The sequence below is a fragment of the Gossypium arboreum genome, chromosome 13 (assembly GCF_025698485.1).
Source record: "Gossypium arboreum isolate Shixiya-1 chromosome 13, ASM2569848v2, whole genome shotgun sequence".
In the NCBI taxonomy this organism is placed as follows: domain Eukaryota; kingdom Viridiplantae; phylum Streptophyta; class Magnoliopsida; order Malvales; family Malvaceae; genus Gossypium; species Gossypium arboreum.
Genome location: NC_069082.1, coordinates 49,909,183 through 49,921,888, shown reverse-complemented (window position 1 = coordinate 49,921,888; position 12,706 = coordinate 49,909,183).

The window sequence follows — 12,706 nt, the reverse complement described above, 5'->3', positions numbered from 1 at the left end:
TATACATGTATGCATTTAGATTTTTAATAATCATTGCAAATATCAACAAGTTCTTCTTTAGACTCTAAAATAAGTAAAGTTTTCATAACTTATATTTTAGTTCCTACTACTTAGAACTCACTTGATCTTCCTAAGTACATGCCATTCTATTCCAAATTATGAAACATACCCTCTTGGCACTTAGAGATATGATGAGATGGATGTCCACAACCTCAGCTACGACTCTTCAAAATCTTTGTACCTACGCGTTGAAAATAAACGCGTTAAGTCAGTGAAGACTTAGTAAGTACCCATGATATTCAAAATCTATTAAATTCCTTAATTCCCAATATCTCATTTCTTTGTTTATTTATCATATTACATCTCAATTTATTATTATCATATTCATTTGTAACTTGTTACTTATTTCACAATTTAGTTCTTAAGTCCTCAAATCAACCTATAAAAATTACTACTCTTTTTAATTCTTGTACCATATTTCACCATTTAGTGTAAATTTTCATAATTCCATCACTATTTCTTTCACACTTTATTTTTACATATTTAACTTGTTGGTCATTGTCTTTCTTATACTCCCTCAAATACATTCAATTTACTTATGTCTTCACTTTATTGATTCAATATTTCGAATATTAATCGGAGATAAACTTTTACCTTGTAACGAAAATTGTTTACCTTTTTAGCAGAGGCCCAGTAGACTAAACAGAACATTTAGGATATATGGAACTGATACAAAGCTGCACTAAAGTGCACTAATATAATAGTAGGCATCGAAGTGCAAAACAGTAGGCACCGAAGTGTGGAACGATAAGCACCAAAGTGCGAAACGGTAAGCACTAAAGTGAAAGACGACAAGTGCGCTAAAATTTCCTTAATGGCATGCCATCTATATCCCAATAGTTCTAATCTCGTCTACTTGGGCAAATTATATCATGCACGCATATCACTTTTACACTTTTACTTAACACTTTTATAATTTTTTTATAATTTAGTCCTTATAACTACAATCCATATACTTATATCTTCCACTATCTTTAATACATATAATATAAATATTCATCTATAATTCACTAATAATCTTTATCATGTATTTCACATCACTTTTATATATTTTTAATTTATTCATTAGCACAATATTTCATGTAGCAATATATTTTACTTTTAATAACACATATAACGTAATTCAATACTTATTAATATTCCAAAATTCACTACAACATCAATTTTTTTCATTCCAAGTGTTATACACTTCACTTTTCTATATCTAATATAAATTTTCCCAAATTTACGATTTAACCCTTAATTTCCACAACTTAGGAAATAATTGCAATTTAGATTACAAAATTCATATTCTCTTTTATTTTTCACTATATGATTTATTATTAATATTTCCTTGCAAACTTTTATAACTTTCCAATTTAATCACCCTTTTTCATAAAAGTTCTCTATTCATTATTACATAATTTTTCTTTGACATCTCACTTAATTTACATTACTAATTCCACTATCTCATTTTCCACATCAAATTTCTATGTATTTCACTTGCATTATTTCCACCACATTTATTTCTCAAGTCTTTTATAACACCTCTAACCCATATTTGTCATCAGAACAGGGTTTCAGAGTATTACCAGAACATTCAGAACATTTTACAAATAATTTACGTAAATTGTTTTTCCTTTACCAAGATCATTCAAAGTGTCCCTTAATTTGACCCTCGAATTCCAATACAAGCATTAGAATCAAGTCGGGACTTAATTTGAAACTCATAAAAAAATTTCGCAACATTTCAAAAAATTTTCAAGGTACAAGGCTCACATACTCGTGTGGTCGAGCCGTGTACTACACACACTTGTGTCCCTAACCTGTGTAACTCTCTGACTTTTAAGGCATGAAGAAATTGAAGTCACACGACCAAGTCACACGCCCATGTGCTAGGCCGTGTGGCAAATTTTTTTCTCGAAATTTAGGTGCAGTTTTCACACGACCGTGTAACACGCCCGTGTTCAAGGTTATGTCAACCACACGGCTGAGACACACGCCCGTGTCTCTGACCGTGTACCCAATTTTGAGCATTCTGTTTCTCATTTTTAAGATATAGGGAATACACGGCTGGAGCACATGCCCATGGGACAAGCCATGTGTCACACATGGCCAAGACACACACCCGTGTGTCTACCCGTGTGGACAAATAAAGCCATTTCCTAGCCTCATTTGTCACTCAAAACTTACCATTTTCCTGCACCAAAACTCATAAGCATATATCCACCAATCCAACATCATATTCACATAAAATTTGACATCAATCATATGGTATTATCTCATGCATCAAAGGATATAAACTTACTCTTATCATAAACTTATATGCTAACATAATTCCAATAAATTAACAATAATAAACACTTATCTGATAACCAAAATATTACTTCAAAAATAGCCAAACTTAGACCACCACTAGCCACTCCAATGGCTAGATTACAAAACAACAATTACAAGCCATCATTGGCCAAATAAGCTTATACATGCCATTATACCAAAACGAGATTTCTATTTGTACCAAAATGTGATAGTGGATAGTGTGATGATTACTTTGATCGACTTCCAACCTTTACGAGCTTTGAGCACTATAAAATAGGGAAAATAAAATGAAGTAAGCATTTTATGCTTAGTAAGTTCGTATAATGAAAAATAAACTTACTGGTCATATTAATTAATACAAGCATACATAAATTTACATTCCATCAATTTTGGGTAAGTTACCTAAACACATACACTTATTCAACAAGTTAGTCACATAATCTCGTATGAATATCAAGTAAACATAGATGAGCTAATCACATTACAAGCTTCCATTAATTTCACCTTTCTACACTTTAAGAGTCTTTTCCGTCGAACTATTAAAATCTCGATGGATGTTCGGGTAATATAAACATGTGCAAAAGTACGTATTAGGGTACAATAATAAAAAGGCATACTCTTGAGCCGTACATTTTACAGTAGGATTACCAGTCCAGGCTAAATCCTATCTGTAGCATATGATCTAGAGAGTTTAATTTGGATTACCTATCCAGGCTAAATCCAATTTATAACCTAAGCTTAAGAGGGCTTACATTAGAATTACCCGTCCGGGCTAAATTCTATATGCAGCATATGCACTATTATTCTTAACCCATCAAAATTCAACATTCAACCGGAACATGATAATTTGTCCATATTACACAACTTAAAAGTATTTCATTATGTATATATCATCTCACACATATCAACACAATCATGCAATTCAATTCAAGCCTATTAACATACATTTTTAAGTTACATGAACTTACCTTGAAAATGGTTCATATTTGACTGTCAACTAATTCGAAACCTTTTGCTTTCCTCGATCTAGTTTTGTAGTTGGCCTTTTCTGATCTATATGGATAAATTTAACTATTAATCTATCATATTTCATTTAAATTTTCATTCTATTACATCCTAGGCAAGATTACCATTTTACCCCTATCCTTTTAAAAAATTTCGATTTCATCCCTAGGCCCGGAAAATGAAATTCATGAAATTTAACCCTCTTTCCAAGCCTAACCGAAATTTATATATTACATTTACAGCACATACATTTCACAAATTTCAAAATTTTTCATGGGTTTTATCACTTTTTCATTTTAGTCCCTAAATCAAGTTTTCATCAAAATTTGCTTTGTAAAAGTTGTTTATCTATGAATAACTTTTCATTTTCTACCATAAATTTCTAAATTTTAGCATATTCATCCATGACCCAAATTTCATACTTTGATAACTTTTCAAATAAATCCCCTAAATAGAAAGATTATGCTATCCCAATTTCAAAAATATAGAAATTACTAAAAACGGGACTTGATTTCAACCTTATTAAGTTTGAAAAGTTTTCTTCCTCTCCCCTAGGGTTTCCATAGAAAATTTGGGGAAGATGATAAGAAAATAGATGATTTTTTTCTTTTTAATTAATTATCATCTATTAATTTTATTGATTTCCAACTTAGTCCCTACCATTTTCTAATTTTTCCATGGATGAGTCATTAAAATATCTACTAACTACTCTTCAATGGTCTAATAACCATATAAGGACCTTAAGTTTTGAATTTCATAGCTATTTGATACCTATAGCTACTAGAACCCAACTTTTGCATTTTATGCAATTTAGTCCTTTCCCTAATTAAACACACAATCGGTAAAATTTTCGTACCAAAATTTTCATATGACCTTCCTATCATGATACCAACCATAAAATAAAATAAAATAAATTTTTATTTTTGGCTCAAACTTGTTCCCGAAACCACTATTCCGATCTCACCGAAAATGGGCTATTACACTTTCAATTTAGTCATTGTTTCCATAAAATTTCACATTTTCCCATAATTTCACTTATCTAATACTTTGTATATTTTTCACTAGCACATAACCCAACTACTATATTTTTATTATAAATTCATACTTCACATAATAAATTATTTACTATTATTATTATTATTTTTACTTAATTACCACTTACTTTATAAAGATCACATTTTAATCCTTAAATATCAAGGAAGTTCATGGGTACTTCCCTCTTTTCTATCAAAATCTCTTGTTTTGCTCTTTTCCTACCACTTGATTCACTTACTCAACTTCACTCTTCATCAACATGTCAAGAACACAATATTTTCTCATAAAAAATCTTTACTTTAACACCATTATTATGCTTTTTTATCTATACTAAACTTAAAAATAACATAAAACCTTAACATCCATAATTTATTCTCTTGCAACCAAACTTTAACTTGACTTTCTCTCTCCTCCAACTTCTATTTTCTTGAATCTAATTTGATATTCTAGCTCCCCATAGGCTCCTTATTATTTTTCTCTCTTGATGGCTATAGAAATTCTTTTGATTTCTAAGTGAAAATAGTAGATTTTTTGTGAAAGGACTAAATTGTAAATAAAATAATTTTCTTTCTTTCTTTTCTTCTTCTCACGTTGGAAGCATGGAAAGAGGAAGAGAATTCATCATCTTTCTTTCCTTATATACTAAGCAAAAATTCATAAAATATAAATAAATGTCAAATCAAAATATTAATAAACTAATATTTATTTATTTAATTAATCTAAAATATCACCAACATCATCATTACTCTTCAAAAATATCTTTCTCGCTAAATGACCATTTTGCCCCTTATTATCCTTCAAAATTCTTCCATTGAATCATACTCATTTTAGTAAAATTACTATTTAAACCCTCATACTTTTTTCACTTATTTAATTTGGTCCTAATTTATCCTTTTTCCTTAGTTTCTAGATCCTTCCACCCTTAAAATATTTGAACTATTGGTCCTTCAACTTTTTCATATTCACACTTCAACCCTTCAAATTTTCAATGTTCACTCTTGGGCCACAAAACTTTTCTCACTTTTGTGATTTAGTCCTTTCTTAAATTAATACATCATACTATACTTCCTAAGCAAATTTTTGTTGACATAACTCAAAATTTCCCTTTTTTGTCACTTTATTTCCTTATTTTACTGTATCAAGGACAATATATCACTTTCTTACTGTAGTAACTTTCTGAGTGTTACAGAGTTTATATTTGCTTCCATTTTGTTTTGCGTGCAAAAACCATTGAGGAGAAAATGCAAATGGTATTAATGTAATTAATGAATATTATTATTAAACTAATTTGTTTGAAAAATACAAGTATACAAAACAAATATACTTAGGGAACTAGATCCAACATTTTAAACACACATCTGTGTTATAAATACGTGATTTTCACACACATACGTGTGTATAGAATTTCTAGTATAAAAGCACGAGTTTAAAAAAACTTTTAAACCGACAAGAATAGCCTTTATTCTTAATTATATTACTAAATTGATATTAAAATAATATTTTATTAGTATTAGTATGTGATAATAATAAAATTAATATTAATTAAATATTAATTAATATGACAAGATATTAATGTGAAATTAATTAATGTGGCCATATATTTTAAACGTTCTACTGAAAAAATAACATAATATATTATTAATTAATAAATTTATAAACCTTTAAAATCATTCAATATAATTGGATAAATTAAAATAATAATTTTAAATTTTAATTAAATAAATATAATTTATTTTAAATATTATAATAATAAATAATTTTAAAATCAAATTTTTATAATTAATAGAAAATAAATGTGTGAGAGTAACATTATATATATAAAGATAATATTAATATATAGGTAATCTAATCTATAATGTATAAATTTATTTAATTATTCTTAATTTATACGTTAAAACTCAAAGAAAATAAATATAATATAATATAATATAATATAATAATGTTTCTATTAAATCTTAATATAAAATTATGTTCATAACAAATTTTTAATATAAAATAATTATAATTATTTTATTAATAATGTTCTCAATTTCAATGTAATAGTTATTATTACTTAATTAAATTTTGGGTCCACATAAAATTATACTTATTATTTTAGATTAATTACCACTTAATTTGTGTTACAATTATATATTAATTAAAACTAATATTTGACATTATAAATATGTGCATTAGAAAAACATTTTCATTCAAAATAACATCTAAAGAATTATTGAAAAAAAGAAGAATACTTTAGCATTATTTAATGGGCTTTGTATTATCAAAATGTATGATTATTATTATTTGAGATGCTTAGTTATTATTATGTGATATTCAATAATTTTATATTATTTGATTTTAATAATATTTATATAATTGAGAATGTCGTTTGTCATTGTGTTGTGAAATATTATATCAAAAGTGAATAAATATTAAAGTAATGACTTTTGTATAGGTGAAATTTGAATTATATTCAAATTACGAGTTGTTTTATCTAATTAATTAATATTTTGCTATTGATTGTTTTGAAATGTTATTTTATTATCTAAATTATTTTTAAAATTAATAAAGTTTTATTATATATTAAACTAAATCTTTTTTAACAAACATATGTTTTCAAAAATTATAAAACATGTAAAATTTGCATGTGCACATGAAGTAGTTAATTTTAATTAATAGAAGTACGAGAGAGGATTGTATGAAACTGTGATTCCACGTTATCCCTATCTCTCTTCAATAGGAGAATGACAAATCATATTTTACCTCCTGAAAAAAATTCAAATCCAACTAAAAATGCTAAAAATCAGGAGGAAAAATCTGATTTGTTATTCTCCTATTGGAAAAGGGATAGGGATGACGTGGAATTAGAGTTTCATACAATCATTTTTTAGTACGAGAAGGGATTGTATGAAATAGACCTACTCATGGGTCGGGTCATGTAACACCCTATACCCGGCCTAGTTACCAAGCCCAAATACAGGATGCCACACCACCGTCTCATCTCATGTACATCTATTGGGAAACTAGATGCAAGCAAAACGATCATATTTTATTAACCTGTATAAGTTTTAAGTCTTCCAAACATTTATTTATCATTATTACATGCAATTTATTCGTTAATTGATCATACATTCAACCAGAATTATGCATAAGCATTAATTAGTAAAGTACTGTAACAACTAGATTTTGGGCCTAGTCAGAACAGTGGTTTCGAGACCAAAACTTCGAGGTTGAGAAATTATTTTTATTATTATTTTGGTATCATAGATGATTATATGAGTGCATGAAAATTTTGGTTAGTGAAATTTAGCGATTGCATGCTTAATTGTGAAAAAGGACTAAATCGCATAACGGACAAAAGTCTTTTTTTACTAGATAGATATACCAAATAGCTAGAGAACCAAAATTAGGGGTCTTTAAAGTGAAATTAGGTCTTTTTATAGATGATGGCCGGCCATAGGGACAAGAAAAATCAAGTGGTCAAATGATTAGGTGAGTTGGTGACTAAATTTTGACTTGAAATAAAAATAAAATAAAAAAAGAAGGATATCATCTTTTCACCTTCTTCACCACCAAAATTTTCAGTTATTCTAAGGGTTTTGGAAGCTTTAAAACTTTCATCCACTTATTCCTCTCTCAATTAAGTGATTTTCATAACCATTCCTGATAATTTTTGTACTTTTGGAACCCTTGTAGCATGAGCTAACTAATGAGGGGATCATTTTGCAAAATGGTTGATAGTCTAGGGATTTTCCATGAAAGAATTTATGATGTTTTCTGATTTTTTTTATGGAAGATAATGAACCTTGGTTGTTAAATAAACAACTTTTTTGAAAGGACTTCTCATAAAAACCCTAGTAGGACCATTTTGTAAAGTTTGTAAAATAGATGGTACTTTTGTGAAATAATAGAAATTTTGGGTTGCTATAAGAGTAAAAAGGGTTCGGCTAGGCTTAAGACATGAAGAAATTCGATAAAAATTGATTTTCAAGCCTAGGGGCAAAATGATCATTTTATGAAAGTCTAGTGGCAAAATGGTCATTTTGCCAAAAATGTGAATTTTTTATTGTCTAAATTTATTTAGTAATTAAATGAGTGAATTTTTATTATGTTAGATCAACAAATACGAAAACCAGACTTGGACCGGGGAAAGGCCAAGCTTGTGGATTAGGCCGATTAGTTGCTCACCTTTTGTATGCCAAGGTAAGTTGTACGTAAATAATTATACTTCAATATTATCATGTATTGTACGATTAGTGTGGTATGAATTGTTTATTTGTGTTGTGAATGAGAATATGTATAATGAAGACTTCTGGTTGAACATTAGGAATAGAGTTGGATATTCATGCCATGACATTGAGCGATATGTGTGCTAGTGTAAGACATGTCTGGTGTAACACGCTGTACCCGTAAACCACGTCGGAGCGGAATACAAGGCATTACCTAACTCGATCTCATGCACACAAACGTTCCCCAAGTCACTGAGACTTGATCCAAATTAGAATTTTTTTCAATTTCTACTTTAAACTTCTTATTATGGGCCTACGAGCCCCAAATTGACCATTGAAAACTATTCAGGATCAACCCGAGTCCTTAAACCATGTATAGAAAATTTGACTTTGAAACAGGGCACACGCCCGTGTAAAAGGGCAACACACTCGTGTAGCCATTTCAACATGGTCGTGTTGATGGCCCATGTGGCTCACATGGCCTAGGTAATATAGGGACACGCCCGTGTCCTCCACCTGTGTGGAATTAATTCTAAATGCACACCTACAAGGGTTTTCACACAGCTTGGCACATGTTCGTCTGCCTGGCCCGTGTCCTTCACACGGCCATGACACGCCTGTGTCCTAGCCCGTGTGTAAAAACATGGACATTCTATTTCTGACGTCAGCATCCCCAAAATGTCACATGGCCAAGGCACACGCTGTGCTAGGACGTGTCCCTCACACGGCTGAGACACATGGCTGTGTCTCTTCTCGTATGTTTACTATCATGCATACTTACTTGAAATTTTTACGTACAAGAGATGCACTGCCAGACCACATGCTCGTGAGGCAGACCATGTGTCACACACGGCCTAGACACATACCCTTGTGTCTACCCGTATAGACGATATAAGGCTATTTACCAAGCCTCTTTTCCACTCTTACTTACACAACCTACACAAAAGCAACCAAACCAATACAAGAATAACTTATTTAAACCAATCAGCCACAATAGACTACATATCAATTAAACAATTACTCATTCATGAGACTAACTTCATTTGCATATATCAAAATGAATATTTGACATCATTTAAGGCTTAATACATAATGAAGGGTTTCCTACCCAAGCCAACACATTTGGCCAGTTCTCAATGACTCCAAAAATAGTAAAGTCTAAGCCCTATACATGTCATATCCAAAAATATAAATCAAACTATACCAAATGATTTAATTGATAGTGTGATCGACATCTTTGACTTCCTTTGGTCCTTGAGCTAGATAGGCGGCACTATAAGAAAATGAAAAAGGAGAGGGAGTAAGCATAAAGCTTAGTAAGTTGCAGACAAAAAATTATACAACATAACTTTACCATTCATCCACAAGTGGCATAAGCAAAACTTACTCATCAATATTCAATACACCTCATATAACATATATTGAGCTCACATTTCATACATACCATATAGGTACCTGTGGCACTCACAACACGTTTATACTTTCCTTGTTAACTTGAAATCATACTTTCACCGTTGAACCATTTGGAACATTATCGGATACTTATTTAGCCTCAAACATTGGGTCAGGTGCCAATGCCATGTCCCAGACATGGTTTTACACTGACACATCTCGTAGCTGATGCATGTCCCAGACATGTCTTACACTAGCTTACGTCTCGAGGTCGGTGCATGTCCCAAACATGTCTTACACTAGCACTCGTCTCAATGTCAATGCCATGTCCCAGACATGGTCTTACACTGGCTCACACAAGTGACCCAAACGTCATGGCATGAATATCCGATTTATTTCCAAAGGTTAAATCGGGAATTCTACTATCTCTATTCTCATCACGTTTTCTCATTTCCACAATCAAGTAATTTATGCTATAATAATTTCAATAAAATTAAAATATGTATATTATTAATGTAGTTGTACTATTTACATACAACTTACCTCGGATTACAAAATGTGGTGGCAAGTCAATTTAGTCGATTTGCTTGGCTTTCCTCCGGTCTAGGTTCGGATTCGGTATTTCTTGATCTATAATAGAAAAATGTACTTATTTAGTCACTAATAAAAATTAGGCAACCGAAATTTCATATCTTTGGTAAAACAACCATTTTGCCCCTAGACTTTGACAAAATGACCATTTTGCCCCTAGGCTCGAAAATCGATTTTTATCAAATTTCTTCTTATCTTAAGTCTAGCCAAACCCTTTTTACTCTTATAGCAACTCCAAATTACCACTATATCACACATTTATCATCTATTTTACAACTTATGCAAAATAGTCCTTTCAGGTGTTTTCATGCTATTTCACAAAAGTTGTTTATTAGACACCCAAGACTCATTTTATTCCTTAAAAAATCAGAAAAAATTACAAATATTTTCATGGAAAAACCCTAAACTCTTAATCCTTTGGCAAAATAATACCCTCATGTGAAAGCTCATGCGTTAAAGGTCTCAAAAAATGTAAAAATCATAAAAAAAAAAACTATCAAACTCACTTACTTGTGAGAGGAATAAGTTGATGAAAATTTTTAAGCTCAAAACCCTTAAAAATGGCTAAAAAATTTCTGGAAATGAAGAGAGATTGAAAGAAAAAGATGATAGCTAGGCTTAGGTATTATTATATTACACCTTTTGTCATCAAAATTACCTAATGTTGACTTTTCAACATTTTTCTCCCCATGGCCGGCCAAGCTATCACAATAGGGTCTAATTTCCCTTTAAAGACCCCCAATATTCATTTTCTAGCTATTTGAAGCCTTTAGCTATCAAAATAGGACTTTTGCATTTTATGCAATTTAGTCCTTTTTCACAATTGGGCTTATAAATGTCACAATTAACTCACCAAATTTTTTATGCATTTTAAAAACATGCTATAACATCTAAATAATTATAAAATAATTTATTCGACTCCAGATTTATGGTCCCGAGACTACTATTCTGACTAGGCCCTAAATCGGGCTGTTGCATTTGTGACATGCATCGGCCTCGAGATATACCAGCCAGTGTAAGACATGTCTGGGACATGCATCAACATTAAGACGAGAGCTAGTGTAAGACATATCTGGGACATGCATCGACATTAAGACTAGAGCCAGTGTAAGACATATCCGGGACATGCATCGGCCTCGAGATATACAAGCTAGTGTAAGACCTATCTCGAACATGGAGTCAGCTTGTTGTGTGTCTGTGTAAGACCTGTCTGGAGTATGGCATCGACATCGATAGATGAAAGCCAGTGTAAGACCTGTCTGGGACACGGCATCAGCCTTGATATATGAAAATTAGTGTAAGACCTACCTGAAACATGGCATCTACTTTGATGTGCTAGCAGTGTAAAACCATTCCTGGGACATGGCATTGGCATCTTATCCCATGTTTGGGGCTAATGAATATCCTATAGTATTACAAATGGTTCAACGGAAGATTTATGATTTATATCGAAATGAGAGAAATTATGACCTTGTGGTGAGTGGTATAGGTACCTAAATGAGAATTTAGAAATACGAGCTTCATTTACATTGTATGTTTAGTAAGGAAGGAAAGTGAGTAAGTTATGCTTATGACTATCTATATTTTTCATGAAGTATGAATGTGAATTCAATCAATGTTATATGCTTAGTGAGAGATGAATATGAACAATTAATATTTATGAATCCTCACTTTCATGTGCAAATTGAGTTATATTAGGAGTATGATCCCTTATGGTAACTTGTAGTTATTTCATTATTTACATGCGACTTACTAAGCTTTATGCTTACCTCTTTTCCTTTCTATTTCCTTGTAGTGTCACCAAAGTAGCTCGTGGATCATCGCCTTACGTCGGAGAAGCAAGTCACACTATCCCTAAAGCATCTGGTATAGCTAGTTTTATCAGTTTGATTATGGCGTGTATAGGAACTAGTCTTTTTGTAATGGTCACATTGTTTTGGGCCAAACAAGTAGCTTGTCATAGCTATTTAGTCATTTTGTATAATGTCATGGATGGTGGCTAATATTGGTTATTGATAAATGCATATGATGATCTTCTTTTGGGAATGAGTAAATTGAATGATTTTGCATGTTGAGTTTTTTGTGAATAAGTAGAGTGGCCCTAATGTGTGAAATGT